Source organism: Sus scrofa, chromosome 7 (assembly GCF_054392235.1).
Source record: "Sus scrofa isolate SSC_HxYL_T2T_F1_AM1 chromosome 7, Sscrofa_HxYL_maternal_Yorkshire_Landrace_v2.0, whole genome shotgun sequence".
In the NCBI taxonomy this organism is placed as follows: Eukaryota; Metazoa; Chordata; class Mammalia; order Artiodactyla; family Suidae; genus Sus; species Sus scrofa.
Window position 1 is genome coordinate 78989631 of NC_139389.1, and position 22971 is coordinate 79012601.

Below are 22971 nucleotides of genomic sequence, written 5' to 3' on the forward strand. Positions count from 1 at the left end.
TTTCTGGCACAGAGCTAAGACCCTTAGAATTTCCTAAATGAAGAGAGCATTAAATGTGTTTTTTGTTATGTAAATGAGGTTGATTCTAAGGATGATGGCTGATCACTGGAGAAGTTAACAATGTAATTAGAGGGTTGGAACTTTTAGACTCACCCCTCAACTTCCAGGGAGGGAGATAGGCTGCAGATTTAGATCAGCCCCTGATGGACCTTGATTTAGTCAAGCATGCCCAGGTGAGGAAGCCTCTATATGAAGCCAAAAAGACACTATTCAAAGAACTTCTAGGTGGTGAACATGTGGAGATGCTGGGAGATTGGCACCCTGGAGAGAGTGCTCCATGTCCTTTCCTTATAGCCTGCCCTATGCTTGCATCTCTGCCACTTCACTGTTTCTGAGTTATATTCTTTTATCATAAACTGGTGATCTAGTAAGTAATATGTTTCCCTGTGTTCTGTGAGCTGCTCTAGCAGATTAATTGAATCTGAGGAAGAGGATGTGGGGACCTTTAATTTATAGTCAGTCAGTCAGAAGTACAAGTAGCAATCTGGGCTTACCCTTGGTACCTGGAGTGGGGAGATAGGGATGGCAGGCAGTCTTGTAGGACTGGACTCTTAACCTGTGGAATCTGATGTTACCTCTGTGTATACAGTGTCAGAAGTGAGTTGAATTCTCAGATAACTCTGCTGGTGTATTTTACATGGTGTTGTAGGGAAAGACTTCCTTCTTCCACCTCCCCCTCCCCCATTGGAATTAAGTCCAGGGTCTGATTGAAATTTAAGGTACATGTTTCATGTACAATGAGTTATGTTCTGACTTGTCAGGAAGATAACCCATTAAAGTGATTTGAGGGAGCCACTTCCCCAAATGTGGTGATTTTGTCCTAGCTTATAAATGGTTATTTCTAAATGAACCAACATTTTTTTTAGGTCAATAGCAAGTAAGATATGATTCTGAATTATATTGTTTACTGTATTTTAAGCAATATTACTCATATTTTGAGGAGCAATGCCTCATTAAAAACTCTGGTAGGTAATTTATTTTGAAATTATCTGAAAGAATTTTCCTTTTTTTCTTTTTCTTTTTCTTCTTTCTTTTTCCTTTTTCTTCTTCTTTTTCCTTTTCTTCTTTCATTTTCTTCTAAAGAAATGATATTTCTTATTTCAAGTCAATAAATAAAATAGTCATAAATAATAATAGTCATAAATAAAAGAGGTACTATGGGATAAGTCAGAACGTGCGCACATGAAAAGAAAATCAATTATCCTTTTCGTCTGTACACATTAAGGACTTTTAGAGCTCAGGTTTAACAAACCAGTATTTTCTAATTAGCTAGTAGGTTGGCAGTCACACCCCATCTGGCTCTTCCCCCAACTCAACATACTCTGTCTGTCTCTTCCAGACCGGCATCAAGCTCCTGCTGTTCTCCACTTAGCATCGACTTCCTTCTGCCCTGTTCCCAACCCATCCTCATTTAGAGCTGTCAGCTCGGGTTCTTCTGTGACTCAGCACTGAGTTTCATACCAGACTAAGTTGAAATCCGTTTCCAAGCCATTAACTCTGTATTCGCTCAGGCCAAGAGTCACAACCCCACCTAAACCCTCTATTTTTTCCCCCAGGTCTTGACCCATTCTCTTGTGGAGATTGCAAATCCTCCCCCAGTCAATCACAATAAAATCCAAATAAGGTTAAATCCTGACCCCATTTAGATTTAAAAACATTTCCTACTCCAGATGCATCTGGTAGACTTGAAGCCAAGGATGGACTCTGATAGAACATCTCTTTCTCTAGTCATGTGCAAAGATAGATTAAAGCTAAACATGGTTCAGATCAATTAAAAGTTCAGACTGCTGAAAACTGTTCTTTGACTCTGGGAAACTGATGCTGCTTTCTAGTAGGTGAAAATCTATATAGTAAAAAAATTACCATTAAAACACTTAAAAAAAACTATTATATCTGATGTGAACACAGTTAATGATAGATAATGATTCCTTCAAATATACTGGATAAACGCTTATTTGGCAGTGAGAATACAGGAGAAAAAAATATTTCTATTTAGTTTTTAATAGCAAATAATATGTATGGTGCCTTAATCCATTCACATTCACATATAATGTGTATTATTGCACTGTTTTCTTTGGTTTACCTATGTTTTAATGTTTAGTTAATGATATTGACCCCAAAACAAAGATCTGGCACATGTTTTGGGTGGACTATTACTCTGCAGCTGAAATTTTTCATCTTTTTTTCCACATCTTAAAAAACAGGTGTCTGCCCTACTTCTCATAGCTCTTACATACAGTGAGAGGTTGTACAAGATTAAGATCTAATTATTAGATGAAAATACTATCCTAAATTACAGGAAACTTTATTTCCCATTTCCTTCTGATCTGAATTTTTTTATAAATTTTACTCATGGTGTAATTTCATACTTTCATTTTTAATTAAGAAAATATTCATCATTCCCAGAAAGTATAGAAAGCCCTTTCAAGATACCCTGGAACATTCTTTACCCACGGATTGTTACTATTCTTCTTAAAAGGAAAAACCCAAACTTCTTTTCAGCTGCTCCCTAGAGGAGTATGTTTATACCAGCAGGCTCTTTTGGGTCCTCCTCACTTGCTGCTAGCTATGATGCGGCAGATTGGGGCCAGATTCTGACTTAAATATCTTGAGTGGAAAAACTCAGAAGGTGAATTTTCAGTGGAGTCTCCCTATACTAAAAGCTGCTACTTAACTGGCAGTAAATGTAGCAATAGAATTAGAGCCTGTAAGAAAATAGATTTTAAAAATGTCTTGGAATTCCTGTCGTGGCTCAGTGGTTAAGGAACCCGACTAGCGTCCATGAGGACTTGGGTTCGATCCCTGACCTAGCTCAGTGGGTTAAGGATCTGGTGTTGCTGTGAGCTGTGGTGTAGGTTGAAGACATGGCTCGGATCCCACATTGCTGTGGCTATGGTGTAGGCTGGCGGCTACGGCTCCAAATGGACCCCTAGCCTGGGAACCTCCATCTGCTGCAGGTGCGGCCCTAAAAGACAGAAAGGCAAAAAGATAAAAATTAAAAAAATAAAAATGTCTCGAACATGAACATAGATTCTGAACAAGATTAAATGCCACAAGCTTGCAAATCTTCTCTTTCCAAAGAATGAGGTATGTAGTGTCTGATTTTAAAATAAGAACTGTCTCTTTTTTATTTATTTCTTGCTCTTCCATCAACAAATATTTAATAATGTTGCTGCTTAGTTACCAACACAGCCTACTCATTTTCTGAGCTAGCCAAACTCTAACTTTGCCTCAGTGCTCACTCTTTTTGACCTGCCCCTACGAAGCCCAGAAATCCTGTAAAAATAAGCCCTGGGAATTAAAACCAAAGAAATACCAATTTGGGTTATATGCCAATCAGGCAATAATCTGGTAGTGATTCTCTAAACTTTGACAGATAGAAACATTTAGCTCTGATTGTGGATGATGTCATTTGAGAGAATGCAAGTGAATGTTGTGTTCATCAGTCTGTTTACATCAGGAGCTTATAAAGAAGAAAATCACTACTTTCTGATGACGACTCTGTTTGACCTTTCCTAGCACCTGCAGAGAACAGATCATGCAGTGATCGCATTAAGCACATTCCTTCATACCGTCCCCCTACCCCCTGCAACACACATACACTCCATGCAATATAAACTAAATATTCAAATAAAGGTGTAACTATGCAGGGAAATATATTGAAATTATAAAGCTTGTTTGTTTTTTTAAGACTAAGATGTCATTGACATTTCAGTGGTAGAATTGCCTCATTTTCTCATTTGAACTTGACCATTCTAGATTCATTCCAAATCCTACTAAGGCAGCAACTAAATGATGAAAATGATAGATACTAATAACTGATGATATAATTTTTTTTTTAGTTCAGGGATAAAGAACCTAGTAAGAAAGCAAGAAGACATTTGTATAGGAAGATTATTCTGGGGATTATCCATAATATAAGTGAATCTTATTAAAGGTATCTACTAATAATTTTCTCTTTTCTTTTATTATGTATAGGAAACCTGCACTTCATCAAATTACTTCTGCCAGTTTTCTATACATACAGTAAACGGTTTCAGAAATTAACTGAGCAGAGCTCTTTGTTAAAATTTGTCATTTATCTATTAAAATTCTTCAGCTTTTGTCAGACAATGTACTTAGCTCTGTAATAAGAGTCCCTGAAGATATGTGTGTGATTTGTCAAAAGAGAGACAAAAAGTGTATAAAACTCTAAAATGTCAGCAATCAAGAGATTTAACAGACTTCAGTAAATTTACATAGAATGAATAGAAATCTTTGATATTAATAAACTTAGCTCGGGGGAGTACAATAAAGGGGGCAAAGAATGATAATTTGAATACAATTTCAACATCACTTCTTCCAAAATTAAAAAAAATTTATGGATAAGTGTGTGATGGAGTTTAAATAACATAAATGTAACTATTTATTACCACTCCAAGGTTTCAAAGTTAAGAATACTTTTCTGAAGCGTACCAGTAAAGAGTGTAATTTTTCACTTAGTTTATCTTCTCCAACACAAGGCCTAATGTTAAATGAGACACAGCATATCACAAATTATAAGACAGCCTGGAAGAAAGTGAGTAGGAAGCAAATAGGCTGGCTTTACTGAATCCAAAAATATGTTGCATCAATGCGGTAGAACTGCCATAACAAAACCACAGACTGGGTAGATTAAACAAGAGAAATTTAATTTTCCACAGTTCTGGAGGCCAGTAGTCCAAGATCAAGATTTGATATCTTCTGAGGGCTCTCTCTTTGTCTTGCAGATTGCAGTTTTCTTGCCAGATCCTCACCTCACCTTTCCTCTGTGCACATGCATCCTTGGTATTTTTTTTGTGTGTTAGAATTTCTTCTATAAGGACTTTAGTCAGGTGGGTTAGGCCCATCCTAATGGGTTCATTTGAACCTAATCACTTCTTTAAAGACCCTACCTCCAAATATAGTTAAACTCTCAAGTATTAGGTCTTGAACATATGAATTTGAGGGGAACAATTCAGCCCATAGCAAATGTCTTCTGGAGTTATGATGCTTATAGCTCTCCTGTGCCAAGATCTTGGCAATGCCCTGCAGCAGTGAGAGGTGGGTCTCTCCTGCTTATACACTAGTTGGATCAAGAGAAATCCTGTTCATGAATATCAGTAAAAGTTCATCTGGAAGCTTCTAAACCTATAAATACTTTGATCACATCCCTTCTTTTCCCTTCTAGTAGAGAATATTGTAGAGCATGAGAGGACTGGGCAGAAGTTTGGATTACTTTTTTATAGCTTTAACTCCAATCCCATATTTCTCATTGACTAAAAAAAGTCTCTGAGCATGAAATTCTCTACACCATTCACCTTTTTTTCCTACCCCCTTCTTTCCACAATGCTTTCTCGTTTTATTCCCATCAAGAGTACCACCCAGTTAGGGTATTACTATGGAACAATGACTATGTAGGTGTGTGTGTGGGAGTAGGGCAGGGTCATGCAAAATTCAGTGTATGGAAAAAAGAAAGATCTTTTCTTTTTTATTCCTTAATTGCTTTTTTGAACTGATATCACAATAATAGTTAATAAATGGAGTATGCTAACATATTTGCCCTTAGAACGGAATGTCTCATTGGTGAATGCTATGAAACAGGAAAAGAAAAGAATAAATAACATTGGCAGGATTTATTCTGGCATTTGAAATTTTATATTGGTGCCATTATTTTAAAAGTTTTATATTGGCTTAACTTCATCATAAAGGCTTCCTCTCGTAAAACTAATTTATTTATAATTGAACAATAGTGGCTACCACCACCAATGACAACAACAACAGTAAAAACAACAAATATTGAGTTTACTGTATGACAGGTACTGTTCTTAACATTTTACAAATACTAAGCCTTTTGTTCTCATGTCCAACCTAGTTAAGTAGATAATGGTATTATGTCCATTTTACAAACAAGAAACTGAGTCACAGAGAGGTTAACTGATTACCCAGGAACATAGAAAGTGGCAGAGCTAAGAATTGTGCCCAGGCATTCTGACTCCAGGACCCAGGATTTTATGCATCTGTAATGAAAAGATACATATTCCAGTGACTAGTATTCATGACAAATAGTAATGCTAATTTATGAAACAGGTCTGCAATACCATTAACAGACTAGAGAGGCGATTTTTTTTTTTTCCAGAAAGAAAAACATTTTAACTGAAAAACTGAGACCATATGGTAAGGAAATGCATGCCTTTGTACTAAAGCCTCCCCCTCTGGTGCTGTTTACTGAAGTCCTGTTTGGATATTTGCCGATAACTTTTGCATATCCTAGTTGTCCTAATACATTGTAAAACAATCCTTATAAAACAATAAGGACATAAATTATCCCTGCCTAGATATTTTAATTCTAGGATTTTAGAATTGTAAAGTTAATTTTCATAACACATTCAAAAGATTTTTAAATGAAATTTGTCTTCTCATAATTATGCAACTCACCAAAACACTTTTAGTATGTCCTTTACAATGTTTACTGTCTGAATATTCAAGTTGTTGCTTAACTAACCAATATATTGGATATAAAAAATATATATGGTGCAAAGATTGATCTTAGTCTTTGCTCAGAGAAGCTATACTGATGGATAAGACTCTATCTAGTAATGATATAAAGGAGGTTGACATATAAATTAAGAGTTTGTTTCCTGGGTTAGAGCTACGTATAAGAATATTGCAGATTTGCTGGCAAGTTTGGGCAGAGTCTGTTAGTACTCCATGCATTCTTCTACATTTCCCAGCTTCCTTTGCAATTAGGTTGGAACCATGTGACAAGTTTTAGGCTCTGGACTCTCAGGAGAAATGCCAATTCTGGTTCTAGATGTTTAAGAACAGGTGTGCCTCCTCCATTTGTCCCTGTTTCTACAGTGACCTTAAAGTCTGTATTTTATAGATGGGGCCACTACAAATTGGCAGAGTCTTCTGTGTAACATTGGTAATCTGCATTTGACATATAAAATTTAATGTGTTAATCCACTAAGATGTGGGGGCTGATTTGTTAACATACCTTAGCTTTGTCTAACAAAAATGACGATAACTTCACTTGGACAAAAATGGAAGGTAGGGGTTGGGTGAGGATGTACACTGATTTCCCTTGTACAGGCAAATCAGTGGACTTTCTGTATGTATTTCCCACATCTAAGGAACATCTCTTAAAAATACAAAAGAGTATACTTTTTAACTTATTCTAAATTTCTACTTTAACTCAAATAGCTGACATATTGGGATAGATGTTATAAACTGTATAGATAATTACAGATACAAACATAAAGATAAATTCAAGGAAAAACTACTCGGGATAAGAAAAACCTGAGCAAGATTCACATAGCTTTAACTACCACTGCCTAATGAAATTTCCTTTTTGCCAAATTTCACATTCATTCTGTGGCCAATTATTGTGCTGAAAAGTCAGCTTCATTTGAATGGTTGCATGGCACCACACCCAGGTTCCCTTTGTGAACCCAGGTATTCATTCTTCCAGTCACCAGGGATGTACCCTGCTGAGAGTTCACAGCAGGGTCCATCCTCAGGAATTGGGTCCAGCTGAAGCCCTCTGCCTGTTCAAAATATGTCCCTTCCCTCAAGGATCCTGATTCCAATGACTTGTGAAACATGGTGGGTACAAAGTTATTGCGTCTGTTTTGAGCATCATTGAACTGTGATCCCAGTTTGGAAGCTCCCCAGTTATTTCTGGTGAGGCCTGTTATGACTTCCTTGTCTTCAACTCTTTCATCTGCCCAATCCTATTTCCCTTGCTACCTAGCAGACTTCATTCTTCAGACCTCTCCCAATAAATCTTCTGCAGGTAAGTCTCTGACTCAGAGTCTGTTTCCTGAAGAATCCAATCTGTGATATCCATAAGGCCCCAAAGAGAATTACAATTTGTAATGACAGGTTAGTTTGTGCATGAAGAAAATTTGAATCCATATTCTTTTTTTAAATGTCTAAGATAAATGGCCTTATTGATATTCTGAGTTCTCACAAATCACAATTTAATATGAAAATTTTATTAATTATTGGAGTTTTTATTTTCTAAAAAGTTGCAAAAATAATACAGATTTCCTGTAAACTGAGGCATTTGAGCCAAAAAATCTATTTGAATCAGACAGCATCCAATCTAGCAGATGGAAAGGAGCTCAAGGGACTGTTTAAATAAAAAAAGTCATATATAGATAGAGGGAGTAGGAACAAGGAAGTTAAACTAGGAATAAAAGCAGGTTGGTTATTGCAAAGTTGCTTTATTTTAGGAGATAGCAGGGATCTAGCAGGCAGATGACCTAACTAGTGTTGATCAGGCATTCCTGATTGAATGGTTTAAGATTCCATTTCTGGGAGGCCCCAAACTATAATTAAGTCTTAGTCTGATGATGTAGAGCGTAGCATAAACAACATTGTTTTGGTTCTGTTTTCTTGTTTTTAACACTTCTAATGTTGACATCTCACATTATCATGGTACAGTTACCAAAACTAAGAAATGAATATCGGTATGCAAGTAGTAACTGACCTCTAGACTCTATTCAGATTTCTCCTGTTTTTCCACCATTTTCCTCTTTCTGTTCTGGATTATACCTAGGGTATAACATTGCAGGAACTAACAGTCATTTTTATTTGACAAAGTTAATAAAACACTTTGATGCATGTATATGAGTGTGTATACAAATAACTTTAATGCGATTCACAAATTTAGGAAATACATTTCTAAAACCTATATAAAAATAGCATACCACCTGATAATAACTAGTTGTGTGTCTTTGTGCATATTTCTTCACTTCTCTGTGCCTTGATCAGCATATCTATAAATGAGATGGGGTGAAATTTGATGGTATCTTGGGTTCTTTCCATTTCTTATATTCTATGCTTTAATACTGTGACAGATGACATGAAATTTTGCAGAGCATTATAAGAAACATTTCCTATTAGAAAATTACAGTTGGAACATAAGTCTTCTAATTAATGTAAATGAAGTGGACATACCTCCCTAACCTCAATGAAGTTTTGTTACAATTTTTATTGTTAATTTGAATTTTTTAAAGTTGCCAGAGAGTTCCCTTGAGCAACCAGCAAAATCCAAGATTGAAATAGAACAAGAAGAAAAAGATATCTACGAAATGAAGAAAATATACTTGAAGGAATTCTTAAGAGAATTTAGTTCAGATAGAGAAGGCTCATAAGGGTTCATAACTCATTAGTTAAGTATACTTATGTTGGGTCAGCAAAGAAACACCCTGGATTGGTAGAACTGGTGATTAGAAAGTCTCAGAAGATGCCACATTCTGATCAACACTTAATTATTTTTTGTAAATATGAAGCTAGTTCAGCAGGTCAAAATGAGAATAATTGTTATTCTGAAGAACATTAATTTCTTGAAATAAATTATGCTAATCTTTAGGCATGTTATTACAGAAGAGAAAGAAAATACATAAATCAGAACAGTACATGCTTTGATTCAAATCCCTTACATTATGAGAGTAATAATGAAACTCTACTTATAATAGATAATGGTAATTTGTTAATAAACATTAACTTAAATATAAACACCAAATGGTATTGATAATCTTATTTAAAAAGAAAGATTATGATATAAAGACTGATTACTTATTTAAATATATTCTAAAATTATCAATGGATGTTTTAAGCATTTCATCTGAGTCAATTTAGAAAAATAATGTAGTGAATTTAGTGATTAATCAAATTACATTTTAATTTTTCTCAATGAGCATGTATTGCTTTCCTAATTTGTAAAAAGTATTTTAAATATTGATCCTTTTGCACAATGAAAATTTATGGAAATTTATATTTTATCCATGGCCTGTGTGTGCAGGTCATTAATTTTTATGAAAGTGAATCATTTGGATACAACTCTGCTGAAAGCTATCATTTGGAAATATACACAATGTTTATGAATACAATGGAACTTAATTTATTTAATAGAATAACAGTATTTACGTGTTCTAGATAACTTATTCAAGCCATAAAATCTTTAGTGAAACTTTTTAGGTGCCAGAAATTCTGGGAAGTGTGTGTGTGTGTGTGTGTGTGTGTGTTTGTGCATGTACACAGGTATGCACCTGCACAGGTATTGAGGAGGTATTGGAGAGATGGGCTGTGAAGTGATTGAGAGCTCTGCAGCCTTTCAAGTGCAGGCGTGAGGTCCTTTTTAACTTTGGCTGTTTCCAGCTTGGAAGAAATATGTGGTTTTAAGTTATGGCATGGTTCTTTCTGGTAGTTGATTCTACTGGAAGAACCTGCAGGCCACTGGAAAGTAGTCACATTTACAACTACTGCTCTGACATAGTCAAACCCTGAAATTCAATTATTTTGAACAGACAAAATTGGGGTAGGAGTGACCTTTCATAGATTAAATGTCTCTTTGTCATATGGCTAGTTCAGTTCAATTACCTAAACATCACATAGAAAGAGTAGTTAGATACTTCAAAAGGGTAGGTGACACTCAAATCTTTCATATTTGGGTTTGTAACCCATGAAAATATTATTTTCCTAGCACATTTGCTTTCCTAATTGTTTTTTGCTTGGATTCATATTAAAAAGAGTTTGTCTTCCCTGAGCACACACCAGCTGGGTAGTGGGAGGAAAGGGCCTCAGAGCTAACCAAGCAGTGGGGCAATTCAGCTCTAAGATTCAAAATTAGTCATGAATAATTCACAAAGCAGATAATCCACCCATGGATAAACAAAAGGTACTGGAATCATCCCAGGATTATTTTATCCCCTGTTCTAATTCTTAGACTACTAATTTTTTTTTCTACTTTTTTCCTTCTGATTAACAAATCCACTAGGATATTTTATTTAATTTTTATTGAAATTGATAGCTCATTAGAAACAAAAAAATATACATTTTGTTTACTCTTGGTTATATTTCCTTTTTATTTGAAAGAAAGATCTCACATACGTGTTGTAAATAGATACTAGAGCATGAGATTAACATGACTTTGAGAATTAGTAACTTGTGGATGTTGAGTTTTCATCTAATTTCCCATTTAAGTAAGAGACAATTGGTTTGCTCCTCTGTGCTTCAGTTGCTTCCTCCAGATTATATATGAAAATGCAAAATCTTTAAAAGACAATGTGAGAATTAACAAGATAACATACACATATGATATCAATAAACAAAAGGTACTGTAAATGCTTTGATTTTCTTTCTTTGAATATTTCCATTTTCCTATATCAGCCTCCTTTATGGTGCTAGAATAGTTGTTGCTATAATTATTATTTTATATTCACTGAACGGCAGCAGTATTAAGGATACAGCACAACACACTGAGGAAAATGCACTTTCTGTCCCAGAGAGGGGTAGTGAACTAGAGAAACAATTTTTTTTTCTTTTTAGAGCATATGGAAGTTCCCAGGCTAGGGGTAAACTGGCGCTACCTATGCCACAGCCACAGCAATGCGAGATCCAAGCTGCATCTGGGACCTATATCACAGCTCACGGCAACACTGGATCCTTAACTCACTGAGCAAGGCCAGGGATTGAACCCTAGTCCTCATGAATACTAGTTGGGTTCGTTATGGCTAAGCCACGATGGGAACTCCCACAGAAACAATTATTATGTATTACAGAGAAATCCCAGAAACACAAACTGATGTTCAATAGTGAGTTACTCTATTGAAAAAAAAAATAATGACTGCTTTTCTCTTCTTTTTAAAAATGTTTTATTTTTCTGACAAATGAAGGAATATATATATGAATGTATATATGTAAATGTTCATATGTCATATATTTGAAGTCTGCAAAATGCTTCCCTCTTTTGTGGGCCATTTTACTGGAGTTTGAAGTTATAATTTGCCAACAAAATGTATTTAGTTTTGTGTCCAACCTTTTTTTTATTCTGGGTATCTAAGCAAATTTGGATAAATAATTTTTCCTTTGAAAACACCACTTGACTTCCTTCCTCCCACACAAATTCCTTCCAATATTGAAAGTCAACTTAAATATTTTTTGTTTAAGGAAACATGAAATATAGCCTCGCATTTAACACAAATGTAATCACTTAGTCTATCCCACCGTGAAGGCAGACACAGAATTATTTAATTATTTGGTAAGCATATCACCCAAGACCATCAACTTGACTTTGTTGATTACACTCTGATTTTTGAAAATCTTTCAATAATACCACATTCTCTTTCTGCCTTTTTTTTTTTTTTTGGCCACACCTGCAGCATATGAAAGTTCCTAGGCTAGGGGTCAAATTGGAGCCAGAGCAACACCAGATCCCAGATCTGAGCTGTGTCTGTGGCCTACATCACAGTTCATGGCAACACTGGATACTTAACCCATAGAGTGAGGCCAGGGATCGAACCTGTATCCTCCTTGATACTAGTCAGATTCATTTCCACTGAGCCATGATGGAACTCCCACATTCTCTTGATTTTCATTCTTCTGAATACTCCTTTTAACCCCTTTTATAGATCCCCTTCCTCATCTTGATCCAACTCTGTTAAGTATTACCCAAGACTCTAACTTACATGACTTGTTCTTTCACTGCCTTTTTGCCCTCTGGAGATCTTACTCCCTTACCTTCACATGAATATCCTTTCAGAGAGAATATAAGCTAAATTATAGATAACCACTGACTCTTTTGACTCAGTAAAGTATCATACTTCTAGAAAACAATGGAATGGCAAAAGATGGGTGGTATCATCAGATATTATAATCTTTGTACCTTAAAAGAGTAAATATCTCTTTGTCTTCCATCCACCACACAATCCGGTATCATAAAACCAAAATGCCTTTCCCATTTTTATATATACAGTTGACCCTTAAACAACATAGGTTTGAACTGCACAGATCTACTTATACTTGGATTTTTTCAATAGTAAATGCAACAGTGCTACATGATCAGAGGCTGGTAGAATCCTCAGATATGGAGAAACCACCCACATGGAAGGTGATCATATGCAGATTTTCAGTGCGTGGTGGGATGGCCGCAATAGCCCCTATGTTGTTTCAAGTGTCAACTTTAAGTGCTTCTAGTCCTCAGAACTCTAAAAAATATTTTGTATTATGTTCCTTCAAATATGCCTACTGATCCATTGCTGTGATTTACTTTTAATTGTAGAAAGATTTCTAGTTAAGTTTCTACGAAATGGTGAATAATTAGAATCCAATAACTATTATGCTCTATGATGATATAAATGTTATTTTCCCCAAGTTAAGATTTATTTAAATTATACAATTTATACTTGTTATAAGTTCTATAATGGAGAGTAATTTCTAGTTTCTTTTTAATCCATCACACAGTACTTTAAGATTGTGCTTAGATAAATTGTGCAGTTAAAGAAACTCTAAGAAAATAAAAATAAATATTTATCAAATCTTTTGATCAAGGAAAACTTTATAAACTTAACAACATTAAGTTTAGTTAATAAACTTAAGTTTAGATAATAACATTAGTTATTATCATAAGGGAATATTATTAATTTGATCATATTCAAATGTAAATTGTAAATGAAAGAAATGATAAAGATCAGACCAGAAATAAATGAAATATAGACAGAGAAAACAATAGAAAAAAAATCAATGAAAGTGAAATCTGATTCTTTGAAAATAAAAACGAAATTGATAAACCTTTAGCCAGACTCATAAAGAAAAAGACTCAAATCAATAAAAACAGAAATGAAAAAGGAGAAGTTGCCATTGACATACAGAAATACAAAGGACAATAAGAGACTAATACATGCAACTATATGCCAACAGAATGGAAAACATAGATGAAAAGGTACAACCTTCAAAGACTGAACCTGGAAAAAATAGAAAATATTAACAGACCAATCACAAGTAGTGAAATTGAAAATGTGATTAAAAACCTTCTTTAAAAAGTCCAGGACCAGGTGGCTTCACAAGAGAATACTATCAAATATTTAGAAAAGAAATAGCACCTATACTTCTGAAACTATTCCAAGAAATTACAGAAGAAGGAGCACTCCCAAGTTCATTCTATGAGGCCAAAACCACCCTTTATACCAAAACCAGACAAAAACATTAAAAGGAAGGAAAATTATATATGAATTTCATTGATGAATATAGAAGCAAAAATCCTTAACAAATTATTAGCAAACCAAATCCAACAATACATTAAAAAGTGCATACACCACAATCAAGTGAGATTAATCCCAAGAATGCAAGGATTCTTCAATATCCACAAATCAATCATGTGATACACCACATTAAAACACTGAGGAATTAAAACCATACGGTCACCTTAATAGATGCAGAAAAATCTTTTCACAAAATTCAGCACCCACTTATGATATAAACTCTCCAGAAAATGGGCACAGAGGGAAAACATACCTCAACATAATAATAGCCATATATGGCATACCCACAGCTAACATCATAAACAATGGTGAATTGCTGAAAGCATTTCCTCGAAGATGAGGAACAAGACAAGGATGTCCACTCTCAGCACTTCTATTCAATATAGTTTTGGAAGTCCTAGCCATGGAAATCAGAGAAGAAAAATGAAAGGAGTCCAAATCAGAAAAGAAGTAAAACTGTCACTCTTTGCAGATGACATGATACTATACATAGAAAATCCTAAAGATGTTACCAGAAAACTGCTACAGCTTATCAATGAATTTGATAAAGTTGCAGGATACAAAATTAATACAAAATCCTCTCACATTTCTATAAACCAATAACAAAAGATAAGAAAGAGAAATTAAGGAAAAATTCCATTTACTGTTACATTAAAGAGAATAAATTACCTTGGAATAAACCTACCAAAAGAGGCAAAAGACCTGTACTCTGAAAACTATAAGACACTGATAAAGGAAATTGAAAATAACACAAACAGATGGAAAGATATGCCATAATTTTGAATTGGAAGAATCAATATTGTCAAAATGATTGTACTACCCAAAGCAACCTACAGATTCAATGTAATTCCTGTGAAATTACCAATGATATTTTTCACAGAACTAGAAGAAAAAATTTAAAAATCTGTATGGAAACACAAAAGACCTCAAATAGCCAAAGAAATCTTAAGAAAGAAGAACTGAGCTGGAGGAATCAGGCTCGCTGACTTCAGACTATATTACAAAGCTGCAGTCATCAAAACAGTATGGTATTGGCACAAAAACAGAAATATAGATCAGTGGAAAGCCCAGGAATAAATCTACAGACAAATGGTCAATCCATGACAAAGGAGGCAGGAATATACAATGGAGAAAAAACAGACTTTTCAATAAGTGGTACTGGGAAAGCTGGACAGCTACATGCAAAAGAATGAAATTACAACATTCTCAGTACCATACACAAAAATAAACTGAAAATGGATTACAGACCTAAATGTGGGGCTGAATACTCTAAAATTCTTAGAGGAAAACATAAGCAAAACCCCTCTTTGACATAAACTTTCAGGTGTGCTATTTTCTTCCATCCAAAACACTTTTTCTTTTCATTTTCCTTAGCTGATTCCTTTTCAAAGTTTAGGTCTAAACTTAAATGTCATTCAGAAAGGCTTTCCCTGGAACCAACATAAATCAGGTTCCTCCTACCATGCCCATTCCTCATTCTTAGCATTCTTAGCATTTATTCTAATTTGAAAGGGGAAACAATTTTAGAAAAGTCATTAGAGATATTTCAGAGAACTAAGAATTCAACTAATTGAGTGAACAATATAATAATTTCTTCCCCAATTAAATGGTTTCCATGCATTCCAGGATTTTATAGACTCTACTTTGAGAACACAGCAGTCTCAGTATATGAGAATATATAATTTTAAAACATTGGTGATTTTAAGTTTTCATGACTGAAATGAATGCATGCAAAGGGATGTTTTAGCAACTATACTTCAGAGATAACCAAACAAATGGGGGGGGGGTAGGAGGAGATTAAGAAAATTTGGAATCAAATTATTTTTATTTAACTATAGTTCCTACTGTGGCACAATGGCTTAAGAATCTGACTGCAGTGTCCTGGATCACTGCAGAGGTGCAGATTTGTTCCCCAGCCTGGTGGAATGGATTATAAGATCTTGCATTGCCACAGCTGTGGTGTAGGTTGCACCTGGGACTCGGATTAAACCCCTGGCCCTGTAACTTCCATATGCCACAGGTGAAGCCATAAAACAAAAATATTACCATACTATTTACTCATGGTATGTTGAATGATGAGATTAAATTCTTTTTAGTAATAGGTTATTTTAATGCCTTGAAGCACACGATTTCCTGTGGCATAACTCTCATAAATAAAGATGAGGTCACAAAATACTTTGCAGATCTTCAGCATGAATTCTACCTTCTGATGGCTATATGCATTTTTCATGTAACTCAAAACCAGGGGGGTATACCCATAAGTCAATCAAGAATTAGTCTAATACTTGGATAGGGATATCGGCACTGTATTTAGGGGTTAAATGCATTAAAAATATAAGTATTATTATAGAATCTTCCTTACCTCTCTTCTTAAAAAAAAAAAAAAAAAAGCATGCTGGAGACAATAAGCAGAAGCAGGTCAGCAAAATCCATCTTACTCTTCCCCTTTCTTCTTCTACTCCTGTCTTCCTATCAAACTTGGAATTGGAATCATCATCTTATTGCTAGTCTAAGAGAGGTAACTTCTTTAGTCAATTCTGGAAATTCATTCGACATTCATTTAAAAAATATTTTGAGTACCCTTCCTGGCTCAAGGAATACAATGAACCTAACAAGTATTGTCTCTGTTTTAATTTGCTTGCATTCTAATTAGATAATTAGAAGAATAAAAGTTACCAAATAAAATTGAAGAGAAAATTATAAGCTACTGAAGAAACAGAGAGATCAGATTGAGAATAATGGGTTAAGCTTGCAGGGCTGCTTAAGTTTGAGACACGAGAGCCATGTATCAGTTATTAGTTTGTTGCTCTGAATGAACCCTTTGGTAGATTCCATTTGCTGAACAACAGAATTCCTTTAAGAATTTGCCCTTTAGGAGTTCCCATCATCATGGTGCAGTGGAAATGAATCCAACTAGGAATGATGAGGTTGTGGGTTTGATCCCTGGCCTCTCTCAGGGGGCTGAGGCTCTGGTGTTGCCATGAGTTGTGGTGTATGTAGGTCACAGAGGCAGCTCGGATCTGGTGTTACTGTGGCTCTGCCATAGGCGAGCGGCAACAGCTCTGATTAGACCCCTCACCTAGGCACCTTCATGTGCCATGGGTGTGGCCCTCAAAAGGCAAAAAGACAAAAAAAAAAAAAAAGAATTTGCCCTTTAAAGTGAGCACGATGTTGAGCATTCTCAGTGGAGGGTTCTTGGGAGATATTGTAGAAAGAAGGGGCTTCCTCTACTTTCTAGCAGGAGGATTGGGGGTGAGGGAGCAGGGGAGAGATGGCTGGTAGGAGTAAGGGCATCTTACAGAGGGAGATGTGTCTCTGTGACCTTGCAGTTTGTCTGGCAATAACCTTATCTCAGCTTTCTGGACCAGAGTCCCTGTGAGGTCAAACATTGTAATGATTTCTCTCCCTATTAAATAGTTTTCAGGTACCCAAGTGACAGACACCCAGTAGTCATTCCTTCTGTAACCTTCTCCCCAGTCTTTATGGCCCTCAGGCTCTGTAAGCCCTCTATCACTGCTGACTACCATGCTCCTATTCCCATGATCAATAGCCCATTGCTAGTAATTTTAATTTTCCCCTCTCCAGAGGGTTGTCTTTTGTTCACCTAGCAAGTACACACCAGCTCTGGTCAAGTTATACCAGCAAACTTTTATGATATCCAGTGACCAAACCATGCTTCTTCTAATGAGATCTGAACCACTCCCAAGTGTTTCCTTCTTTGAATTCTCTTCTTTAGCCTGAGGACACCATATAGAGCTTCCTTATATATCTCAGTTATCTTTTTATCAGTTAATAGTTCTTTATAGTAAACATCCCCAATTTAACCTACTTAGTGTTTTCTCTCATGATTGGACCCAGATTTCTATAAAGTGGCCTTTCTGGAACCAAAGGTTGAGAAACAGTCCACTATGTGGAGAATGGCAGAGACCATTTGGGGCAGATACTAACATGTAGGAAGACACGTAGGCAAAGAATAATCTGGAATGTGGCAGATGGCAGGAGTTGATGTGTCTGAAAGAAGTTGAATGATAAGTGAGGTTGGAGAAAAAATACGCCACAGAAAGAAGTTTAGTTATATTCTAAATTCAATGGAAATTTTTTAAATGGAGTCATTTGGGGTATAGAGAACAAACTAGTGGTTTCTGGTGGGTGGGGATAGAGAGGAGAGAGGTAGACAATAGGGTATGGAATTAAGAGGTACAAACTACTGTCTAAAATGATAAGTAACAAGGATACATTGTGCAGCACAGGTGAACATAGCCATAGTTTTGCAGTAACTTTAAATGGAGCATAGTCTATAAAAATATTGAATCACTATGCTGTACACCTGAAACTAATATAATATTATAAATTGACTGTACTTCAGTTTAAAAAAAATGGAGGCATGTGGTGAGATTTTTAACTGTAATAAGATACAGCTGAATTTTTTAAGGAAGTGAATGCCAAGCACCAGGAGTGAGCATGGAGACTATTTTGGAGGTTATTGTAGACCTCCAGATAAGAGATGATGGCAGCCTGACCCCTGATCAATAGTAGCTTTATAGTTGGAGAAACATGGAGAAAGTCAAGGTAAATTTGATAGAAGAGGACCATCTAATTGAACAAATATGGTTAGTGAATGTATGAATAATGTCGTTTTAATTTACGACCAATTAACTCTTTGGTCTAGTACATCTAGAAGCTTTCTTTTTGGGATTTAAACAGAACTACTCTATTCAACAGTCTAGAGTTTCCAGTCCCAGTAAGAACCTATGATCACATAAGAATTTGGATTTAATTAATCTTGAGACCCCAAGACCAGTGTGCTTGCTCATCTTTCAGCAGTCATATATCTTGATTTTTCCCACACCACTCAGCCCAACACCTTGAAATCTCTTTTGTATATAAATATGTGTGGATTGTACCAGGAAAAACATGATTTAGGGTTTCCATAAATCTAAGTTATAGACCATTCTGTCCCCTCTAAAAATTCCTATTCTTCCATCTGACCCAAAGTATGTAGATTCATTCTCCATCCTGTACCCAGATTTAAAAAGCAAAACAAAACTCTTGTTTAATTTATCATATACACTTTGAAAGGCTGAATTTTTCATAATCTTCAAAAATAGAATTTCAGGATTTGGTTCTCTGTCTCTTTCATGAGAACACTGATGGTATACTAAGTAGTCCTCTTAATTGTTACCTTACAGATTATGAGGACTTTCATATATATTATCTCAATTTGATAGTGGAATATCAGAGATTGGAGTCAGGTCAAAGATGATGACATAATCCAAACTTTTCAATATATAGACAGGAAACTGCTTCTAAAGGTAAAATATTTTTCAAGGTCACATGGCTATAAACTGTTGCGATCAACATCATGAACCTTTGCCTCTCAATAGGCAGTGCAATCTGCCTTCTACTATGCTTCCCTTTCCTTGATGGTTTATAGGAAGGCTATGCCTACTTCTCTTGCACAGCTTCTAACACAATGTTGATCTTTATTTGGCCCCGGTGTTCTTCCTATATAGAGAAAAGCAGAAACTAACATAAGGCTCATTTCTATCCTTAAGCAAGTTAGACGGCCACCCATAATGCAAATTAAAAGTTCAGAAAAGGAGGATCTAAAAAGTAGAGGGTATGGAACATAAAGACTTCCTTGCCCAAAATTCCCTGGGGAGAACACTGCAGCTACTTGATGTGTGTAGTAATTACCTGGAGATCTTGCTAACAGATTCTAATTCAATAGATTAAATACGGAGTCTGAGATTCTGCCCTTCTAAAAAGATCCTGGGTGGTACAGATACTGGAAGTCTTCAGGCTTCCTGTTAAGCAGGTCAGGCATGAACTTGAGGCCCTCAAAACCGATGCCTGAGGGCGCCCTCTGCTGGCAGCAGCTGCGAAGGAAGACCACAAGCCTTAAAACTCCTTGGTGGCATGTAAGAGACAAGACTTAAGGTTTAGGATATTTTTAAAATATCTTCTCTTCTTTCATGTTAATTTTCTGTGTCAATATGCTAGGCCATTGTGCCCAAGTTTTGCTCTAACATCAACCTCTATGCTGCTGTGGAGGTGTTTTTTTTTAGATGTGGTTAACATTTAAATCAATGAACCTGGAGTTCCCGTCATGGCGCAGTGGTTAACGAATCCGACTAGGAACCATGAGGTTGTGGGTTCGGTCCCTGCCCTTGCTCAGTGGGTTAACGATCCGGCGTTGCCGTGAGCTGTGGTGTAGGTTGCAGACGCGACTCGGATCCCGCGTTGCTGTGACTCTGTAGCGTAGGCCGGAGGCTACAGCTCCGATTCGACCCCTAGCCTGGGAACCTCCATATGCTGCGGGAGCGGCCCAAAGAAATAGCAAAAAAACCAAAAAAAAAAAAAAGAAAAGAAAGAAATAAAATAAATAAAAAATAGATAAATCAATGAACCTAAGCAAAGCAGATCACTCTCTATAATATGGGTGGGCCTCACCCAATCAGTTGAGAAACTGAAGAGAAAAAAACTGAAGTCCTTTAGAAAGGAAGGGATTGTGCCTCCAGACTGCCTTCCAACTCAAAACTGTAATGCCAACTCTTGCTGGTCTGCCGGGCAGATTTCAGACTTTCCAGCCCCCACAATTGCATGAAGTTAATTTCTTAAAATAAATCTCCCTTTTTATTGGTTTTGTTTCTCTGGAGAGCCCTAAGAGATCCCAACTTTTAAAGAAAAACAATTTCCCAGCATAATACTGTTATCAAGTACTGACCACTTTTAAAAAGAAACATAGGAAATACTAAAAATATTAATCACTCACTTATCAAAAATATTTGATTATCTATTCAGTGCCATAGTCTTTTCCAGGCTCTAGGGATTTAGAAGTAAGGAAGACAAAGTCCCCACCCTCATGCAGCATATGTTCAAATGAGGGTGACACAATACAAATAATATAAATATAGACAGCAATAAGTGCCATGAAGAAACATAAAGCAGGGGAAGATGAAAATAGATAGCACCTCTGAGGAGGTAGAATTTGAGCAGAGACCCTTCATAATAATTCACATGTTTGCCTGATCAACACTATCTTTAAGTATTTATCATATTTCATGTGATTTTCCAGATGCTATGGATAAAAAGATAAATAAAATCTGACTCTAAAAAAACTTACCCACAGAAGATGAAAATCACCCCCTACCTTCAAAAAAAGAGGGTATTTTATAAAAATTGGACCTAAAAGGCATAACCTGAACTGTAAAATAGCCAAAGGATAAACAAAAAGATTGGATAAATCCTTTAAGCCAGATGAGCACTGACAGAAATATATAGTGTATGTTGGGGTTCAAATTTTAAAATAAGTTGTTTTTTGAACATACTAAATTACCTAATTTATTTTGCTTTCGGCAGTACTTCTTTGAAGATCTAATTTCAGCTCTCATATAACAAATGCTATCTAGCTATTGATCCTTCCAACTTTTAAGTCTCAACATTTGTTCTTCTGTTGTTTTTTTTTATGACTGGTAGCTATTAGGGCTGTCATTACACAGTTCTCCTCTGATACCCATATGAAGTGCAGTACATAAAAGAAGGCATTGTTAAAGAGGTTAGAGTTGATGCTGGTTGGCCTAAATTGTAATCTTCTCTATTTACTTCAACCTACTTATTAAGTCTGTATAACAGGTTTTGCACATTTTTTTGTTTTTATTTGTAAGACTGGAATTTACTTTTTATATTAAATGAGTCAAGAGTAAAAAGTATAAAAGTAGGTACTAATAATAGAGCTAATCAGAACAATATAATAAAAACTTAAGTCTTAAATATAAGCTTCAGGTGGACTTTAAAATTTGAAAGCGAATGTGCTTTTTTGCATAACACTTAGTTCTTTGACAAATGTTTTAATGAGAACCTGGTTTGGAAGAGGTGGAAGAGACCTGTTTGTCACGCTTTTTTATAAGGTCTCTCATTCATTCTTCAAAATGTTGTAGAAATTCTGGAATCTAGGTCTGTCTCAAGCCTGCTCAGCTATAAATTCCAAGTTCTTTCTCTATACCTTATTGATTCCCCTAATTTTGCATGAAACACACCTGTTCTGTGTCTACTCCAGTTCCCCTCCACTCAAGACAGAATGCCCTTCAGAATATGCATATGTCATCATATTATCTGTGCCAGGTTTTACAAACCTCCCCTGGCTTCCCATTACCCCAAGGCTAAAGAGAAAACTCCATAATAAGATCCATGAGGCCTTGCATTCTTAGGCCCCAATATGATTTTTCAGCCTCTTCTTATGCACTCCTACACCTTTCTGCTTCTGTCACGTGCTGGTCATTTTTTATGGTCCCTCCCACAGAAGCTTTGCACATGCCAGACTTTTTGCCTGAAATATTCTTCCCTTCACCCTGAATCTAATTAACACCCTTCAGATCCTCATTCAGGCATCCCCTCATCAGGGAAAGTAGAGAAGGAATGGGGAGGAGAGGATTGTGGGAGCTCAAGAGGCAAGACCAGCATGATAGAGGGAACAACGAGCTTCAGTGTCCACAGTGGTCAGTCAAAATTGTATATCTTTAATTTCTCAATCTCTTTTGCAGGAATGTTTTCTTCTGTACACCTCTCAAATATTGATGTTCTCAGGAATTCTATTATGTCTTCTTTTCCCTTCATGTGGTTTCATGAACAATCACATTCTTCAACAATAGTGTAACTATGATTTGTCCACTGGTATCCCATTCAACATTTATTCAGTAAGTAATTACTAAAATCCTTCCAGTTCCAGGTCCTATATTTGGTGCTAAAAATGCAAAAATTATTTAATATAGGCTCTGTCCTCAAAAAGAAAGTGGTTAGGGAAATAGACATTTGATAAAATTTATAGTATATAAGCACAGTAAAGATGTATGTAGGTTATTAT